The 20,836-nt window shown below is 43.5% G+C and overlaps 1 protein-coding gene across 3 annotated transcripts in view; it reads right to left on the bottom strand.

Moving 5' to 3' along the window:
- Window positions 1-20,836, bottom strand: part of Tmem117 (transmembrane protein 117) — a 523,663-nt gene that overhangs the window by 420,345 nt on the left and 82,482 nt on the right. The gene's annotated exons all lie outside the window — the stretch shown is intronic.

Below are 20,836 nucleotides of genomic sequence, written 5' to 3'. Positions count from 1 at the left end.
AGCAAGCTGAGCAAGCCTTGGGGAGAAATCCAATAAGAAACCTCCCCTCCATGGCCTCTGAATCAGGTTCCTGCCTCCAGGTTCCTGCCCTGTTTGAGTTGCTGTCCTGACTCCTTTGATGATGAACAGTGATGTAGAAGCATGAACTGAATAAACCCTTTCCTCCCCAACTTCCTTTTTGGCCATGGAATTTCATCACAGCAATGGAAACCCCAACTAAGACAGAAACTTCCTGGAAAATTCTCAGTGGAAAGGTCAATCGTGCTTCTCCCCAGTACACACTGTGAAACTCTGGGCCTCTGAGCCTGGGACTGAGTTCTCTTCTCGTTATCCATGAATAGCTGTAGAAAAGTTCTGAAGCCTCCTGCCATCATCATAGAAGATAATATACAGAGGACATCAGGCAGAAAACCGTATCAGTGCTGGAGTTAAGGAGAACACTAATCTGCCCAATGTGTGCAGAAATTCTCCAGCCATTTTGGATGTGTGTGTCTCTCTTCAAATCTTCCCAACACAGAACTCCCTATTTTAAGACAGTGTATTAGGGGCTGGGTCTCACAGTGAAGGCCTTTAAGCCCAACACTGGGGGGTAGAGATATGCATATGTCTGGGAGTTCACAGCCAGCCTGTCTACATAGTGAGTTCTAAGCCAGCCAGAGCTACAAAATAAAACTGGTTCTCAAAAAAAAAATAAATAAATGAATAAAAAGTTTTTAAAAGACAGTGTATTAGGTATTTCCTTCCAACTAGAAAATCATCATAAAACAAACCAGTGTAAAACCACAAACATTTACCTCCCTGGCTTCTGTGTACCAGGAAACAGTGTGCTCCATCTGGGTCCTCAGGATCCAGGATCTGTCTCAGGCCACTTTCGATGACCCTGTCAGCCAAGGCTGCAGTTACATTGGGGCTTCACTGGGGGAAAGTTCACGTATGTACTGTTGGGGGAACTCATGTCTTTGCTAGTGTTGCTTGCCCCAGGGCCTTTCCACAGGAACACCCACTGTTCATCCAGTGTAGCTCTGAGAGAGAACAGGAAACAAAAGACTGTGGCCAGTCTAGCCTCAGCATGCTGTCCTACAGCTTCTATCCATCTGTGTTAGAGCAGTAAGCCGCACTCAAAGGAAAGGAGGTAGAGGGCTAGACTCAAGTGTCAGCTTTGAGGCTATCTCAGACGCTGCCAACTGCACCATCAAATCACTTGAGGGTCTACTTTAATGGAGAGCTGAGGTGAAGAGCAGGTCCAGACATGTTTGTCTTAAGCAAAATGGAATTGATTTTATCTTCTTAAACTTTAGTGAGAGGCCCAGAAAGGGCCATGAGATGGGTCAGCTAATTCTTAACCTATGATCCCCCTGCCAATCATTGAGGACATTTCTGAGGTTTCATGTGGTATTTATGCCACACGGAGTGGCATTTTTGTGTGTGTGTCTGTTAACACACTCTTACTATTACAATGTTATTAATTATTCCTTAAAATAGTTTTTTTCATCTGAGAGTAATCTTGCTCTAATCGTCTCTATTGCAACTTTTTTGCTGAAAATTATATAGTTGCCTCCCAAAGTTATCTCCTTCCCTCCTCATCTCTCTCCTACTGACCATATAACTTAAAAGAGCTTCGGACACGCCAGCTCCTGTCCCTCCTTCTGTCTGGACAGCTGGATAGGACTATCGATTTCCGCCAGCTCCTGTCCCTCCTTCTGTCTGGACAGCTGGGTAGGACTATCGATTTCCGCCAGCTCCTGTCCCTCCTTCTGTCTGGACAGCTGGATAGGACTATCGATCTCTTTCCTCCCTTAGCACCTTTCCGATCACCTTAGGGGACTATAAAAACTAGGCCTCGCCGGGCAGTGGTGATGCACGCCTTTAATCCCAGCACTCGAGAGGCAGAGGCAGGCGGATCTCTGTGAGTTCGAGGCCAGCCTGGGCTACCAAGTGAGTTCCAGGAAAGGCGCAAAGCTACACAGAGAAACCCTGTCTCAAAAAACCAAAAACCAAAAACAAAAACAAAAACAAAAAAAAAAAAAAAAACTAGGCCTCAGGGAGGGTATTGTTTAAATGACATCACGCCTTTTTTTTCTCTTGTTAAGTTCACATTTTTCCCTTTATGATGTCACCCTTTGCCTTCAGCAGATGCCTCCCTAACTTTCCCAGCAGTAGGAGTTGACTGGCACACTTGTTTCTCTATCTCCAATTATTTCCTGACTCACACGGAACCATCAGTAGGCACAGGAAGGGAGCTGAGTTGCCAAGGTAACCAGACAGCAGGCCTATGTGCAGCCTCAGTTGGATTTTTATTCTAATTGATCCAATTCCCCTGTTCATGACTCACTTCATTTTAAGGAAGTAAGGCATGCTGTAATTTTTCTGATATATGACATGGATTCCATCATTTGTTTACAAGGACCACTGTATAAGGGGTTTCTTGAATTACTAACTCGGCTCATCTATATCTACTAACCAAGCATGATATTCAAGGTCTGTAGAACAAACATAGCAAGAAATCATCAATCAGAATGAAAGCATTCACCAAATCAGAAGGTATAGTAGCTGCAGAGCCCTGAGCCAGCCACACTAGCCACATTACCTTACTTCTATGGAACAGACTTCTCTGCTGATCAGCTGTGGCACATTTAATTGTCTTATATGGACATCTGATGTTATCACCATATACGGATGAATAAAATTTATTTTTGATGTGAAATGCATTCATGAATTTATGTCAAACCATGGGTGTGAGGATTTCAGCCTAATCTGCCTATACATTTCCTCCATGAAGGCAGACACTCTGTGTTGGAAGGTGGATGTTAAAGGCACTTTTTATATTGAGAGAGGTAGGGGATTAGAAAGTGTACAATTGCTGGCTGTGGACCTGCCCCTGAAATGATTCTGGATCTTCCCACCTCAGGCCCCTGCTATGATTGCCCCTCAGCCCCTAAGTACTCTGATGGACCAAATCATTCCAATTTGAGTCATGAGTTAAGTGCTGAATTTCACTTCAAGGATGAATATTTAATTACTTCTCTGAGCTCCCCAAGAGCAACTGGCGATGTTTCATATGACAGCTACGGTTTCAGTCTAGATCCTACAGGAGAATGAGGTGGGGTGGGGGGCAGTGGCTTTAACTGACTTACAATGAAAATGCATGGTTGCTGTGAGCCATGAAATTTTTGGAGCTGTTTGTTATTGGGGTACAATCTAACATATCCTGACTGATGCACCTTATTTTTAAGTATATTCTTGGGGTTTCCTATTTATTATTTTACTTCTGAGACATTTCAATGGCTTTTAATTTGCGGTTCATAAATTACTTCACATTATGTGTAAAATTTAGGATGCTTGAGAGAGAAGGATGAGAATGCTCATTCATCTCTTGAAAATTCATAACTTGCCAGCATCTTCTTCATTACTAAGTGACCCAGACATTTAGACTGTAACTACAGCCTTGACCCAGAACATTTAACGCACAGTCTTGTCCTATCTTTTTGACCCATCATCACTCATGGTCTGGTATGACAAAACAGTTCTGTGCCCTACTTCCTGACAGGCCTGGACATACAGTGGATTGATGGGGGGGCAGGGGTGCCCTCCATCTTTACACTGTAACCGGTGATTCATGTGCAAAGTGGGTATACTCAAAATCTGTGTTTTTTAGACTAGTGAGGTCAGGCCCTGAGGGATCAGCGGTGCCAACAGCTCTCACTCCATCTGGGGAAAATAAGGAGAAAGACTCCAGCAGACAGATTTCAAGATCTAAGAACTCAAAGGGTCTGTGGAATGAGGGAAATCTTGGGAACCAGTCACCAAACAGGTCTACAAATCCAGCCTCCTCACTAGTTCAGGTTTTTTGAATTTTCAAAAACTTAACATAAAATGATTCTTTCAGATGATACAGTGAAATAGAAAAGCTACCTTTCCTATTTATTTAAACACTACCTTGTTTAAGAAGGTGGTGTCTCCGAGCCATCTCTTTCCTGCTGAGCCACACTCATTCAATGAGTCCAACAGATCTACAAGTCCTTAAGACCCGCCTCCCACCCCATGAAACTCCAGTCACCTTACAGTAGCATCTGTGTGTTCGGTTGTGATGTCTCTGTAAGTGTAGAGAGCATCTTCCTCCACTCCCTCTTCTTTAGCATCGGTGATTCATTTTGAGTGAAGTTTGCACATCAATGCTGTGGGATGTTCTGTATGTCAAATGTGTTGTTGATTGGTCAATAAATAGATCACTGATTGGCCAGTGGCCAGGCAGGAAGTATAGGCGGGACTAACAGAGAGGAGAATTGAGAGAACAGGAAGCTGGGTGAGAGAGACACTGCCAGCCGCCATGATGAGAAACAGCATGTGAAGATGCCGGTAAGCCACAAGCCATGTGGCAAGGTATAGATTTATAGAAATGGATTAATTTAAGCTATAAGAACAGTTAGCAAGAAGCCTGCCAAGGCCATACAGTTTGTAAGCAATATAAGTCTCTGTGTTTACTTGGTCGGGTCTGAGTGGCTGTGGGACTGGCGGGTGTCAGAGATTTGTCCTGACTGTGGGCCAGGCAGGAAAACTCAAGCTAAAAATGGCGCCCAACGTGGGGCAAGAGTTTCCACCTAAAACCTGAGAAAAGATTCTAAAACGGAGCTAAAAACAGTTCCTAATTGTCTCTCTCAAATGAGCGGCAGCTGCTGGTTTGAGCTACTGGCGGGTTCCTAGCGTGCGCGCTCGACCTGCAGTATGGCGGGAATGAGGCCTCTGCAAGTGGCACATTAAGCTGCATGGTGGATTTAGCCTTTACTAGTACAAAACAAAAATAAGAGGTTTCTGGGCTACATGCTACTTGGATAAAAGCATAGACCCACGATAGCTCCCAGAGCTGGTGGTAAACATACCGCGCCATGTTGGGAAGCTGAGGTGGGCGGAGCCAGCAGCCACAGCTGCTGCAGTTTAAAGCAATAGATTCACAATAAGACAGATTCAGATGTAATAGTTTACAATGTGTGTAAAAATGTACGTAGGCTTTGAAGAGAGAAAAAAAGGAATATATACAGTTATATAAAAAATACATAGTTTTAAAAAATAAAGTCTTTAAAGAGACAGTAAAATTAATATAAAAAATAAGCCACGTAAAGATGAATATTACACAAAGAATCTGGATTGTGTTGTCTTTGGGATTCTTAACTGCAGAGAGATATTTGATTATAAAGGAAGCTGAGTTAAACCAATATGTATATTTTAAAGATACCTTGACTTCAAAATTTGGATATAAGGATATGTTGCTTTGGAAAAGAGTCTCTGTCTTTTGTTCCCACAGAAAGCCAAAGGCTATGGATTTGTTCCAGATTAAGATACATCAGGTTTGACCAGCCAAGACCCCCTGAAAGGTCTCCGATGACACCATGGCCCAGATGATACAACATCCAAAATGGTTTGAAGGCAACTGGCTCAGACGATACACCCTCATGGACTATTCCATAATCCTAAAATTTTCTTTGTGCCCCCATAAGATACAGCGCCCCCCTCCAGCAGGAAGTAGCAAGAAAAGCTACGCCCAAATTCCCAAATTATATGTAATTTTACTTTGTTAAGGTTAAAACCTTCCTTTTTGGAAAAAAAGAAAAGGGGAAGTGCTGTGGGATGTTCTGTATGTCAAATGTGTTGTTGATTGATCAATAAATAGATCACTGATTGGCCAGTGGCCAGGCAGGAAGTATAGGTGGGACTAACAGAGAGGAGAATTGAGAGAACAGGAAGCTGGGTGAGAGAGACACTGCCAGCCGCCATGATGAGAAACAGTATGTGAAGACGCCAGTAAGCCACAAGCCATGTGGCAAGGTATAGATTTATAGAAATGGATTAATTTAAGCTATAAGAACAGTTAGCAAGAAGCCTGCCAAGGCCATACAGTTTGTAAGCAATATAAGTCTCTGTGTTTACTTGGTCAGGTTTGAGTGGCTGTGGGACTAGCGGGTGACAGAGATTTGCCCTGACTATGGGCCAGGCAGGAAAACTCAAGCTACACATCAACTTCTCTAATACAAATCAGATGGTTTTATCAGTAAACAGTTTTGATCACTGCATTAACTATATGTTTGTTGTTGGAACAAAAGCAACGTAAGAAGGGATGAGTTTCTTTTGGTGCACAATTCCAGAAGATACAGTCCACCATCCTAGGGGAAGGATGGTGGTGGGACTATGAGGCAGGCACTCATATTGAGGCCACTGTTAGGAAGCACAGAGCAATGAACGCTGGTGCTCAGCTCATTTTTTCCTTTGTATTTCTTCTAGAAGCTCAGTCCGTGGAGTAGCACTGTCTGTATTTAGCTTGGATCTTATCAACATGACAATGAAAATTAACCATTAAAATCACCTGACCACACATGTTACAAATATATGGATACACATTATTAAATGTGGGTTATTAACTGTAATAATTAAATTATTAGATGTAGGTTATCAGATTATTAGATGTGGGATATTATTAAATAATATATATTATCATAATATGTTTTGTGATATTTTAAGAGTGAGATATACATCTATATAAACTAGCATATGGAGATTTGGGGAAATGGTTCAGAAAGTATCTACCAGAAAGACACCAGGACCTGAGTTTGGATCCCTGACTGGACATGGTGGAATGCACTGTAATCCCAGTCTGGGAAGGAGAACTCAGGAGGATACTAAGACTCACTGGCCAACTAATCTTTCCAGACCAGTGAGTTCCAGGTTCAGTGAGAGATCCTGTCTTAAAAAAATGGTGAAGAACCACTGAAGGTACCCAGGGTAAACCTCTCGCTTACACACACACACACACACACACACACACACACACACACACACACACACCATACACACATACCATACAAACAGACACGCCACAAATACACACACACATTCAGACATGTATGAATACAGACAAATACATACTGCACACAGAGAGAGAGAGAGAATAACGTGTGGGTAATCAAGAAGCAATCAAGCTAGGCATGATGACTCTCTCTCACTAGCACCCAGGAGTGGGGGCAAGACGATTAACATGAATTTGATGTCAACTTGTGCTAAAGTGTCTAAAAAAGAAAAAACAATAAAAAAGAAGCGTTCAAATCTATTAACACTTTGCTCACAGAACATAAGCATTTTACATCGTAAACACATCTTTGCTCTTACTGCAGAGGATACTGAATGGTCTGTGCTTTGCAACAGAGCTGGGAACCACTGGCCTAATCTAAAATGTGTCTATTCGGGAGACAGAATGAAAAATAGGAACACTACAAAACATACACCAGTCTTATCATCTAACTTTTATTTTATTGAGTTTTATTGTTAATGACCTAAACAAGTGAGCTTTTAAAAACTGAGAGAATGTTGTTTAACATGTTGTTTAAATCAGCTTTTTTAGTATCCCATTTCTAAAGAATTTCAATGCTGCAAAAACCAGACAAGTCCTTTTGCTTTGTGTCTTTTAACACTAACATTCAATTATGTTAGGCACACTTGCTTCTCCAGAAAAAAATTCAAAAGGGAGCATCAGGGTGCCCTCACGATAGCTGGAAGGAGGCTGAATAGGGAGAAGCTAGTGTGATTCTGTCCGTGAGGCAAACAGAATGCACACCACAGTTCACCAAGGTAGAGGTGCCACAGTGGAGGAGGGTGGCGGCCATCCCAGCTCAGCAGCAAGAATGATGCATATGATTTTGCTACAATTGCTGTAACCTTAGCAAGAAAAGATATAAATAATGAAATAGTGTGTTAATAAAACTATTTCTTATTTCTCATCAATCCCCTGAGAGTTACTGTGGGGTTAATAGAGTGCAAATGTGTTAACTCGTCACAGAAATGTCATGTTCTCAGATGGTATGGGGCTGTCTCATTAATTTGTTAAATTAGACTGTATAATTTTGGTAAGTCTTGAGCCTTTGGCTATAAAATATACATCAACTTTCCATGAGTGAAAGTAATCATTTCCTCTCTGTTCATCACCAGGAAGCAGGAATTGAGATGGAATGTAAAGACACTCATTATCATATGGACTGTAGATAACACACACACACACATACACAGCCTGTTACACAGTTCATTTACATGATCCCATCCATAAGGCCATCAGATTTTCCTTCTCTTTTCAAAATATCAAAATTACCAAGGAATCACTCGGCAGCTTACTTTATTCATAATTTTCTTTTTAAACCCCTAGTGAAATGCTGCATTTGTTTGTTTTCATGGACAGAAAAGGGCAGCTTGTGCCTATTCATAGATACCAGCTCCAGCCACAGTCCAGGCAGAACTGTGTGACCGACCGTAAGTCAGCTGTGCTTATGACTACGTATATATCAGTGTAGGTCACACAAGACACGTAAGTTCCTGCTCGATGAGACCTATAGAAGACAGGTGCTCATTTGGGCAGTTTTACCTTCCTGATAATAAGAGTAATTTGCAATAAATGTAATCTTTTCAGTCCTGGGAAGTGCAATCCACTTAGCTACACTCTAATCTGCTTATGGGCCTGGGTTTGAGTCCCTGCACCGAGGGAGATGAATGTGTGAGTGAGGCCATGTTATCATATTGACCAATGTTCTTTTTGCCATGATTGGTTTACAGAAACTAACACTTCCTGAGAGCCAGCAGGCTGAGAAAGCAACTTACATCTTTTCTGCTATCACGATAAAAAATAACCCTTATCAATCCTTATCAGTTGCCTTATGAGGGGACACTAGAGCAGCTGGTCTGCACACGTGGCTTATTTGCCACAACACTCTAGGGTGGGTACAAATATTCCACTGTAAATCTCCCACATTATTACACCAGGAACTAGCTAAGATGTGGCCATCACCCCGATAATTCCAATTCCTGGGTCAGAGCTTTTCTCCTGAAATAAACTGACAGAATATTTAATGATGCCCAGGCATGGTGGCTCACATACATAATCTTAGCACTTGGGAACTGAGACAGGAGGATTCCTATGAGTTCAAAACCAGTCTTGGCTACATATTGAGTGGCAGGCCCTCTTGAACTGAAACCCTATCTTTAAGGAGGTTGGAGTCAGCTGCTGTGAACAGTGATCACGGAACGCTTGTCACTCTGGTCAAGCCAGTGTGGACTCTAGAGAGTCACAAGGACACAGCTTTGACTGTGTTTCTCAATAAATTTCTAAGAACCCATCGATTAAGACAACACTGGCTGGGCATAGGAATACCTCATTATCCTGCACTGTTTACGTTTGTACCATCAAAATCAAGAGATGGAAAAGCCAAAGCTACCAACAGCAGCAAACCACACTAGTGTGGATTTCTCCTATCACATATGCTTCATACTCAGTCAGTCCCCTCTGCCTCTCCTCTTCTCCTCTATCCCCCCTCTGTACCCCTCCCCTGCCCTCCCTCCTCCTCTCTTTCTCTCTCCTCCCTCTCCCCTCTCTCTTTGTCTGTGCCCCACAATATCAACCCTATTGACCAGACTGAGCCCTTATGATTCATTTCTCTTCTCACCCGCCCATTCTCAACAACCAGCTTTAGCCCTTACTCCCAGCCTTGGTAATTAATGGTGCTATTATTGTGAATTAATCGTATGAGCCAGTCAGTATTTAGCCTAATTAAGAATGGAGCCAACAGATTATTTAAAGCACCACTCCAGCAGAATTTGTAGTCAGCCATGCATCAGCTGCCCAGTGAAGCTTCCCAGGCAGGCTCAGCCTCCACCTCTACTTATCCTAAACACAGTGCTCTATTAAGTACTTTGGGAAATTGTCAGGGCTTTTTCCTTCATTTATCACAACTCAAATCAATAGTTTGGTGCTTAAGTCTATCACTACTAATCATACAAAAAGCTAAATGTTCATAAAGGTCATTTAATTTTTCCTTACCATTTTCCAAAATAGATTTAGCACTATTAAAGACAAACAAACATATTTCTTCCTCAGAAGGAAGCGTCCAGTATATGCTGGTAGCTGGCCAACCAATTTTCCACTCAAGAGCAACAAATAAAAATCACTGTGCTTGAAAGTGAAAGTGTACACCTGGCTCCTGGCCTGCTTCTAGATTAGTGGTGACCGGATGTATCAGATATCACTCTGTACGCCATAAACTTACAGGATGACTATCTGTTGCTTAAAATTATTTTTTTAAAACAGCAAAGAGGAGGCTGAGTGGATAATTCCACCAGTAAAGTGCTTAACGCACAAGTCTGAGAACCCAAGTTCAGATTCCCAGCACTCTCACAAAAAGCTATGGCACAGGGGCACATGTCTGCAACCCCAGAACCCAGGAGATGGAGACAGAGCCTCGCCTGCCAGCTACCGTAGAGGAATTGGTGGGTTTAGGGCTCTGTGAGAAACCTTGTCCCAAAAAATAAAGTGGAGCGTGAATGAGGAAGACAGCCAGCATTGACTTCCAGCCTCCACACATATGTGCACACATGTGGGCCTGCACACATGCTCATACAGAACCATGTACACATAGACACATAGACACAAAAATATGAAATAGAAGAAAAAAGAGAAAAGAATTCAAGTAAGGAATTTCAAAATACTTTTGAGATTTTTAGTGTAGTGTGTGTGTGTGTGTGTGTGTGTGTGTGTGTGTGTGTATGTGTGTGTGTGTGTGTGCTCTGCCTGCATGTATGTATGTGTACCACATGTGTCCCTGGTGCCCACAGAGGCCATAATAGGGAATTGCATCCCCTGGAACTTGAGTTACAGATGGCCAAGTCAACATGGAGATGCTGGGACTCGCACCCAGGTCCTCAGCAAGAGAAACAATTATGTCTAACAACTGAGCCACCTCTACACACACACACACACACACACACACACACACACATCCCCTTTTGAGATTTTCCAAGGAATAAACTTAGAAAAGCAAGTTCTGCCTAAAGTGGAAGGTTCTCCCTGAATTTTTTTTTTTCTACTAAAGGGTGACTCGGCCTTGGGGAAAGCAATGGCTGACACCTCCACCTCTGCAGGGAGAAGCTGAAGCCGTGGATCAGCCTTTCCTGGTGGGATGTGTGACATGCTCATGGACAGAGCACCGGGCATTCTCCGAAAACAAAGAGACAGGAGAGTCTCAGGGCTGAGGCGGGTCCAGTGTGCTTGGGACCTAAGAAGAATGAGACCTTGGGCCGTCTCACCCGGCATCCGGGCCCCTGTTCCTCTCACTCATTCATCTTGCGTGTTTGGGCTGCCTCTCTCCACACAGCGACACGAGTCTGAGGCCTCAGAGGTGTCCATTTCAAATGCTTCCGTTGGTGGTGCACACCTTTAATCCCAGCACTCGAGAGGCAGAGGCAGACGGATCTCTGTGAGTTCGAGGCCAGCCTGGTCTACAGAGTGAGTTCCAGGAAAGGAGCAAAGCTACGCAGAGAAACCCTGTCTCAAAAAACCAAAAAAAAAATGCTTCCTTTTCCCACCCACCCTAGTCCAGCTGCTCTGGTCATATCTCACTTCCTTGGGTCTTCACCACACTCAGACTAGGTCTCCAGGTAGTTCCTCACGAGAGCGTCTCAGGAAGGCGGCAAGGGAGGGGTGAGGAATATCCCACTTTCATTACACCCACCCCTTGTTTCCTTTTGCTAGATCTCACATGCGAATACTTTCAAAACTGCCTGCACCACTGTCCTCTTGCCCTTCAGCTCTTCTCTGTGCTATATTTAATCCCATATATATATATATATATATATATATATATATATATATATATATATATATATATACCTGGAAAAGCAAAAAAAAAAAAAAATCTGAAGATTTTCTTTGGGATCAACTCCGGAAACATCAACTTTGCAGCCTTGGCTAAACAGTGTGCTGTTCAGAAAAGCATTCCCATTCACAGAGGGTATTTAATGAACGTGAATGCCTAGTTTTCTTACTGGTAAGCACAGTATTTGCTTTTTAATGCTGCAATATCTATAAACATGTGAACATGTTTGCATGTACAGGTCTATAGATACTGTCATATGAACCTGTACTGGATCACAAGGAGGCCAAGCACATCACACAAAGTACATGCTATAGAGTTCGCTATTTAAATTTCATCAAAAAGTTCCCTAGGGGCTGGGCAGATGGCTCAGAGAAGGTCCTACAAGGCTTTTACAGAGGACCTGAGTTCAGTATCTGACACTCATAGTCAGGCAGTTTCAGTGTGACTCCAGCTCCTGGGAGCTCACACCCCAGCCTCTTTGAGTTCCAGAAGTGTACTCCCCTGCAGACATGCACACAAACGTAATTAAATACAACATTTTGGATGAAGGGTGGAAAGATTGTAAAACCAGACCAGGAAATCTGCTGTGAGACTGTCACCTCTAGAAGTGACAGGGGAGCTGCACCTGTCTGTTGTAGAATATTATTTTAAGGTGTGTTACTTTTGTTTATGTTGCATTTGTTTAACTCTGTGAAGCCATGTTACTGTGCCTGTCTAAAACACCTGATGGTCTAATGAAGAACTGGCCAATAGCAAGGCAGGGGAGAGGAGAGGTGGGGCTGGCAGGCAGAGAGAATATATAGAAGGAGAAATCTGGGAGGAGAGAAGAAGAAAGAGGAAGCCAGAGAAAGATGAGGACTCCAGGGGCCAGCCACCCAGCTACACAGCAAGCCACAGAATAAAAAATAATGAAAGGTATACAGGAATAAAAAAGGAAAAGCCCAGAGGCAAAAGATAGATGGGTTAATTTAAAGTTAAGAAAAGTTGGCAAGAAATAAACCAAGCTAAGACTAGACGTTTATTATTAAGAATAAGCCTCCGTGTGTGATTTATTTGGGAGCTGAGTGGCTGGCCCCCAAAGAGACAAAGAGTAAGAAAAAATCAACAACACCCATAGATACTCAACAATGTGACTGCCTAAACAAGACCTGAACAATGACAATATCACTAGACATTCTAACCCAGGAGGGAAAACCTCACTGGATCCCATGCCCTAGACTGTGAGCTAAAGGAAATTAAGGAATGTTGAGAGAGAGAGAGAGAGAGAGAGAGAGAGAGAGAGAGAGAGAGAGAGAGAGAATTAGCCTCTCCCAGGGATGAGCACCCCAACTGGTTATCCAATACCAAGTCCTCGGCCCTGAAATCATATACACACAAGCAACACTAAACAGACCCAGCAGGTTGCGTGTATAAATGATTGTATGCATATACAATCATTTGACAATCAATTTGAGGAGTGGGGAGCAGGCAACATGGAAGGAGTCGGAAGGAGGGGAGGGAGGGGAAAGTGGTGTAATCATATTTTAATTTAAATAATTTTAATTAAGAAATCTTCCCTAACAATAAGACAGACAAAAAAAATGTCAACATCACGATTCAGATATTCGGAAAGGGGCAGATTTCTTGGTCTGATCTGTTTGGTTGCTTTTTAACTGTTGGATTGCGGGAAATACTGAGTCTCGTGCTAACATTGCCACTTGGGTGGATCGTGCTCTTTGGTCATAGTCTCCTTGCTTCCCTCCCAGGTTCACGCTCTCTCTTCCTGGGAGAAAAACCCTTCCGCCTTGCAACACTCAGCACTGAAAACGTGTCTTTTGCTGCCCTCCAGTGGCTGTTTTTGGTATAAAATCCTGCTACTAAAACGTGTTCAGAAAGATACTTTTAAAAGGTGCTTGAAGCAGCCAAACACCAAGCATGCTTCCAGCCTTTTGTGACATATGCTGTGGAATGTTCTGTATGGCAAATGTGTTGCTAATTAGTTAATAAATAAAACACTGATTGGCCATTGGCTAGGCAGGAAGTGTAGGCGGGACAAGGAGGAGAATAAAGCTGGGAAGTGGAAGGCTGAGTGAGAGAGACACTGCCAGCCGCCACGATGAGAAACAGCATGTGAAGATGCCAGTAAGCCACGAGCCATGTGGCAAGGTATAGATTTATGGAAATGGATTAATTTAAGCTGTAAGAACAGTTAGCAAGAAGCCTGCCACGGCCATACAGTTTGAAACCAACATAAGTCTCTGTGTTTACTTGGTTGGGTCTGAGTGGCTGTGGGACTGGCAGGTGAGAGAGATTTGTTCTGACTGTGGGCCAGGCAGGAAAACTTAAGCTACAAATGGCGTCCAACGTGGTGGCAAGAGTTTCCACCTAAAACCTGAGAAAAGATTTTAAAACGGAGCTAAAAATAGTTCCTAATTGTCTCTCTCAAATGAGCGGCAGCTGCTGGTTTGAGCTACTGGTGGGTTCCTAGCGTGCGTGCTCGACCTGCCTATGGCGGGAATGAGGCCTTTGCAAGTGGCACTTTGAGCTGCATGGTGGATTTAGCCTTTGCTGGTCCAGAGCAAAAGGGGAGGTTTCTGGGCTACACGCTGCTTGGCTAAAAGCATAGACCCCCGATAGCTCCCAGAGCTGGCGGTAAACCATGGCCATGTTGGAAAGCTGAGGTGGGTGGATCCAGCAGCCACAGCTGCTGCAGTTTAAGGCAATAGATTCACAATAAGACAGATTCAGATGTAATAGTTTACAATGTGTGTAAAAGATACGTAGGCTTGAAAGAGACAAAAAAGATGATATATAGAGTTATAGAAATAAATACATAGTTTTAAAAAATAAAGTCTTTAAAGAGACAGTAAAGGTAGTATAAAAATAAGCCACGTAAAAATGGATATTACACAGAGAATCTGCATTGTGTTGTCTTTGGGACTTTTAACTGCAGAAAAATATTTGATTGTAAAAGCTGTTGAGTTATGCCAAAATGTATATTTTAAAGGTACCTTGACTTCAAAATTTGGATATAAGGATATGTTACTTTGGAAAGGAGACTCTGCTTTTGTTTCCACAGAAAGCCAGAGGCTATGGATTTGTTCCAGATTAAGACACATCAGGTTTGACCAGCCAAGACCCCCTGAAAGGTCTCCGATGACACCATGGCCCAGATGATCCAACATCCAGAATGGTTTGAAGGCAACTGGCTCAGACGATACACCCTCATGGACTATTCCATAATCCTAAAATTTTCTTTGTTTCCCCATAAGATACAGCGCCCCCCTCCAGCAGGAAGTAGTAAGAGAAGCTACGCCCAAATTCCCAAATTGTATGTAATTTTACTTTGTTAAGGTTAAAACCTTCCTTTTGGAAAAAAAAAGGGGGGGGGAAGTGCTGTGGAATGTTCTGTATGGCAAATGTGTTGCTAATTAGTTAATAAATAAAACACTGATTGGCCATTGGCTAGGCAGGAAGTGTAGGCGGGACAAGGAGGAGAATAAAGCTGGGAAGTGGAAGGCTGAGTCAGAGAGACACTGCCAGCCGCCACGATGAGAAACAGCATGTGAAGATGCCAGTAAGCCACGAGCCATGTGGCAAGGTATAGATTTATGGAAATGGATTAATTTAAGCTGTAAGAACAGTTAGCAAGAAGCCTGCCACGGCCATACAGTTTGAAACCAACATAAGTCTCTGTGTTTACTTGGTCGGGTTTGAGAGGCTGTGGGACTGGCAGGTGAGAGAGATTTGTTCTGACTGTGGGCCAGGCAGGAAAACTTAAGCTACAGACATACTTAGTTTTCTAATCAGTAAGATGTCAGCCTGGACTTCGGAGCACATCTCTCCTCATTCCTCCCAAATAAAAGAGTTCTGAACTCTAACCCCAACCCTAAACAGATAGGTTTTAAGACCCCTTGTGGAGCACAGCTGAATTGGAGGGTTCAATTAGAATTATTTTTGACGAAGTCAGCCCCAGCACTGTGGAAGAAAATGGCTTCCAGTTCTCGTCCTAGGTTTTTCTTTCTGGGGGTTTCATCCTATGTATAAACAATGCATTATTCTTCAGCTGTTATGCTGTGGCTACAAACTCTCAACTGTGGCTACCATACTCTTTCTGGTGCCTATGAGTGCTTGGCTCCTTTTTCGTGGACTGTTCAGGTAAGTTGACAGAAGTTGAGGCAGGAGGAAATCAAACTGCTTTGCACATAAACTGGGAAGTACACAAGTTCCCGGGGGGGGAGCGGGGGGGGGGGGGGGGGGGGGGGACTCCAGGGAAGTAAGAGTCTGAAATTGGTCGAAGAAAATATTCAGGGTTGTGACATGAACTCAGACTCCTCAAGAAGCTGCATTCAAACCCCGAGACCGCATCGGTGCCTGTGAGTTCTCTGGGAGAACTCTGTCCCACAAAGCACAGTTTAGGCTGGACGTACTTCACAGCTGCCTGGCTGTGCCCGCTCTCGTGTGTCGTCGGTTCACTCTTTCTCTGTCGCACAGGGCAGAATCTTCTACCTAGAGGACTTCTGATTTCTCATTTCCAGCTGCCTCAGTTCAGATTTCTATTGCTGTGATGAAACGTCATGACCAAAAGCAACTTGAGAAAGGGTTTGTTTCCCTTACTCTTCCACATCACAGTTCATTATTAAAGCTAGTCAAGGCAGGAATTCCAGCAGGACAGCCACCTGGAGGCAGGAGCTGACGCAGAGGCCATAGAGGAGTGCTGCTTACCGGCTTGCTCCCCATAGCTTGCTCAGCCTGCTTCCTTGTAGAACCCAGGACCACCAGCTCAGGGATGGCACTACCCACAGTGGGCTGGGCCCTTCCCCATCAATCGCTAATTAAGAAAACACCCCACATGCTTGCCTACAGCCCTATCTTATGGAAGCATTTTCTCAACTGAGGCTCCTTTGAAAGCCAAGTTACATTTTACGTTTTAATCACTATGCCTAAGAGATCCATAAAACAAAGATATCCCTGATCTACAAGCCTCTTGCTCAAGGACAAATAGTTTCCACAATTCTGGAAGCTATTGTTTATGTAAGACAGCAAGCCACATGTTTTCACTCCTCTAAACAAGTTTGGTTGACCCATCTGCACTGATGTGCTTGATCACAAGTGGGCCGGAGGAGAACAAGCAGGAAATGCATCAGGATGTACATTTGCCCCTGACTGGACATAGGCTGGAGGTACATCAGGATGTACATTTGCCCCTGACTGGACATAGGCTGGAGGTACATCAGGATGTATGCTTGCCCCTGACTGGACATAGGCTGGAGGTACATCAGGATGTATGCTTGCCCCTGACTGGACTTGATGGAAGATGCAATGAATTATGGGTTTTCCCTCTTAAGCTGCTACAAACCGTGACTCAGCCTCATTTACCGGGACCCTGGGTATGGACCTGGCCAGAGCCCATCTACCTGACCAGTATTTAATTAAAACTTGCTTCAAATTTTGCTTTAAACCATGGTAGTGGTCTTATTCTTGATCAGCGGCATTAACACTCCTTCCTCTCTGATGCCTCTAGCACGTGTCAAGTTGACATAAAACTAGTCAGCACAAAGCCCCAATCCTCAGTCCTGGTCTCTGCCAGAGGCTGAAACCCCACAAGTCCCTAAGTTGCTGCCTGGTATTCAGGTCCTTCTGCATTTCCCCTCGTGTTTTGTCCTATTTCAGGATAAGCTCAGTGACGCATTTTAACAATCCATCCAGCCGCGCTGTATTTCCAACAGTCCTATGATTTGTACAGCAGAAGAGGTTACTGGGTCCACCCCTATTGCGGAGAAAGAAACTGCTTATAAAATGCTTAAGGCAAAATGCTGCCTAGGAACGTTACCTACAACCTCCAGCACATGAAGGGAACTCAAATTATCTTTAACTCATTTTGGTGAAAAAAAAAAAAAAAGCCTTGAAGGACAGGAGAAGCCACGACAGGCAGGATTTGGGCACGGTGGGGTGTAGAGAGCAGAATGAGAATTGTGCATAGAGAGGTCTCCACACCATGCTAGGAAATGTGACAGTCAAAATCTCTGCTCTTTTGGTCCATGAAGCTCCTTTGCCTTTTGTCTTTCTCCCTGCACCTCAGTTCATTCCCCAAAGACGCCTAAAACCTTAGGAATCAATGTCTGCTTCAGGAATTCAACTGGGCGAAAACGGGAGCCGGGCAATTTACCTCTGATCCAGCAAGTTCTGGCCAGAGCTTGTTCTCTGAACTCGGGGTTCATGGGCCTCAGCTTATACTCAATTTATACTCAGTTCTTTTTCTTTTTTTAAGATTTATTTATTTATGATGTACGCAACATTCTGCCTCCATGTATGCTTGCACACCAGAAGAGGGCACCTGATCTCATTATAGATGGTTGTGAGCCACCATGTGGTTGCTGGGAATTGAGCTCAGGACTTCTGGAAGAGCAGTCAGTGCTATTAACCTCTGAGTCATTTCTCCAGCCCTATACTCAGTTCTAAATTGGAGATTTTTAAAAGCAGACCAAGCTAGAACTACCCCCTCCTTTTTTTTTTTCAATCTCTGAAACCCTACCGATGCTCAACACATATTCTAGTCTCGAAGCATTCAGTCTAGAAAGTCCCAAAATATATGAACACAGGTCTAGTGGCCACACTAGGTTTCCTGGGTTCAGAAAACACTCTGGGAATGGGTCTAGGCCAACATTACTAGAAGCATCCCTAAGCCAGATTGGAACCGTCCATGCAAACTGTCCATGCTGTGTATTTTTTTCATGTGACATTTTCAGGAGAAGGTTCTTTCCTAGCAAATGTGAGACAGATAACCGGAGAGTTCAAGGATTTGGTGTGAAGAAGCCTGAGTTCTCTACTAGTAGCAATCCTCTGGCATAAGTCAGTCTCCTGTGACGTCCACATGCCCCCAGTCCTTTCCATCATTTCCTGCCCGACACAGGATGAATCAATACCTCACATACCCATGCCTCCCGGAGAACCCCAGAAGCATACAAAGCCCTTTTCTCTAGGAACTGATTTGTCCAGCAAATTTACAAACAGGCTTTGAAGTACTCGCTCAGCCACATGGCACACATGATAAACGCTGGCAGTGCAGCCTTCAGAAATGGCCATTTGATGTTTTAAGCAATTTGTCTCTTGCTGCGTATTTTTTTTCAATTGACATTTTTCAAGAGAAGGTTCTTTCCTAGCAAATGTGAGATGGATCACTGGAGAGTTCAATTATCACACCAGAGTTCAAATATTCCATAATCTCTAATAATGCATTCAATCTGAGAATAAAAGGGAACCACAAGTTTAGTAAGATACTACTTATAAACTGTAAACCATTCACTTAGTGACTACACATACCTCCTATTTCTTTTAGTTATCAAAGTCAGCTTTAAAGTACGGAGAAGACTAACAGGGATGTAGTGAACTCAATCACTGGGTCAGTCTAGAGGGACTTCCATGCTAGCCTTTCAGGCAATGGGCCCTTAGAAGTCACTACTTAATAGGTCAACCTCTCTATTATTGTTTTGAATAAGGAGTTAACTAGAATGCAACTTTGGGCAATCCTCAGTTTCTTGATCCATAAAATGGAGAAAATTTTGAGAGCCAAAGTTACATTTTAAGGTTTAATTACTATGCCTAAGAGATCCGTGAAACAAAAATGTCTCTGATCAGCAAGCATCTTGCTCAAAGAGAGTTCCTGAAACGGAGGAGGCTATTGTTTATGGAGACAACAAGCCACATGTTTTCACTGCCCTTGACAAGTTTGTTTGACCCATCTGCACCAGATGTGCTTGATCACATGTGAGCAGGAGGTTCTCAGGCAGGAAATACGTCAGGATGTATGTTTACCCGGATTGGATGTAGGCTGGAGGTATGTCAGGATGCATGCATGCCTCTGATTGGACCTGATGGGAAATACTTAAGCTGCTATAAACCCTGATTCAGGGCCATCTTCTGGAAACCTAGAAATGAACCTGGCCAGAGCCCACCCACCTTGCCAGTATTTAATTAAAGCTTGCTTCAAATTTGGCTTTGAATTGTGGTAGAGGTCTTATTCTTGATAGGTGGGATTAATAACAACAAAAGTCCCTGTTGCATAGGGTCAGTGTGAGGTTTAGAACTGAGAGACCTCACGCCTGATCCTAAGTTCTCAGCAGCTGTGCACCCTCTTTAGGATTATTTTGATTTAGCTGCTGAGTGTTTTACTCTGTGCAGGGGATTACATGTTACTGCATTCAGTTTACTATTTTTAAATCTCTCTATCCTCACTTAAAACCTTAACACAGGCCTTATCAGCTCCATATAAAAATATAAACAGTCCTCCTGCCTCAGGCTCCCAGATGCTTGGAATTATAGGCCTGTGTTATCATATCAGGCTCCATCCAGTGCTTTGAAAGTGTAGAGTCTTACGGGAAGCCCTCTCTCTGGTTGCCTTAGGTAATTCCAGGCTGTCACTATGCACTGTTATCCCGGGATCAGAGTCGAGGAGTATTCTGAGGAAACCAGGTGGGAACCTATAACCCCACCATCAAAAATAAACCCACTGTCAATGTCATTATTTGGGTACAAAAATAATCATGACAACACATTTAATGGTGTTCTAAGGCCTGAACATTTGATCTAAAACCATTCAGGGATTTTGCTCCTGTAAAGTATAATCCTTGTGAAACATGTGCTTTTCCATCACTAGTCAGCCCCTTCACAGTGAGAAGCAGTAAGATGTTAAATGGGCTTCACTCTCAGCACTCAAAAGTGGTGGCCAAAGTCTGTATATAGCATCTAAATCACCTCACCCAACAGAAATGGGTGGAGGTCTTAGCTAGCCTGTACCCTAGAGGGAGAGGCCCTAGTCTAGTGAGGAGGACAGACAACTTCCCTAGCACTTATCTCAGTGCCCAACACATAAATGGCTTGTTGTTGGTACTCAGCTACTTCTTAAGACTGTAAGATGAAGCAGTCTCCAATGTTCTGCCTCTAAAACTCAACTGGAAGCAAGGCTAGAGGACACTGTGTTCAAAGACTGGCCTCTGGGCTTTGCTCTGCAACTGAAGAGCCGAAGGAAGTTGGAAGAAACTCTACAATGAGGTTATCAGCAAATCTGCCTGCTGCTGTGATCCGCTAAGGGTGGTGCTCCAAATCTGCCTGCTGCTGTAATCCGCTAAGGGTGGTGCTCCATCTGCATTTGATCCAGGGAGTCCAAACAGGACCCAGTT

Source organism: Peromyscus californicus, unplaced genomic scaffold (assembly GCF_007827085.1).
Source record: "Peromyscus californicus insignis strain IS unplaced genomic scaffold, ASM782708v3 Scaffold_20__1_contigs__length_68692818, whole genome shotgun sequence".
Classification (NCBI taxonomy): Eukaryota; Metazoa; Chordata; class Mammalia; order Rodentia; family Cricetidae; genus Peromyscus; species Peromyscus californicus.
This window is presented reverse-complemented; position numbering and strand designations above follow the sequence as displayed.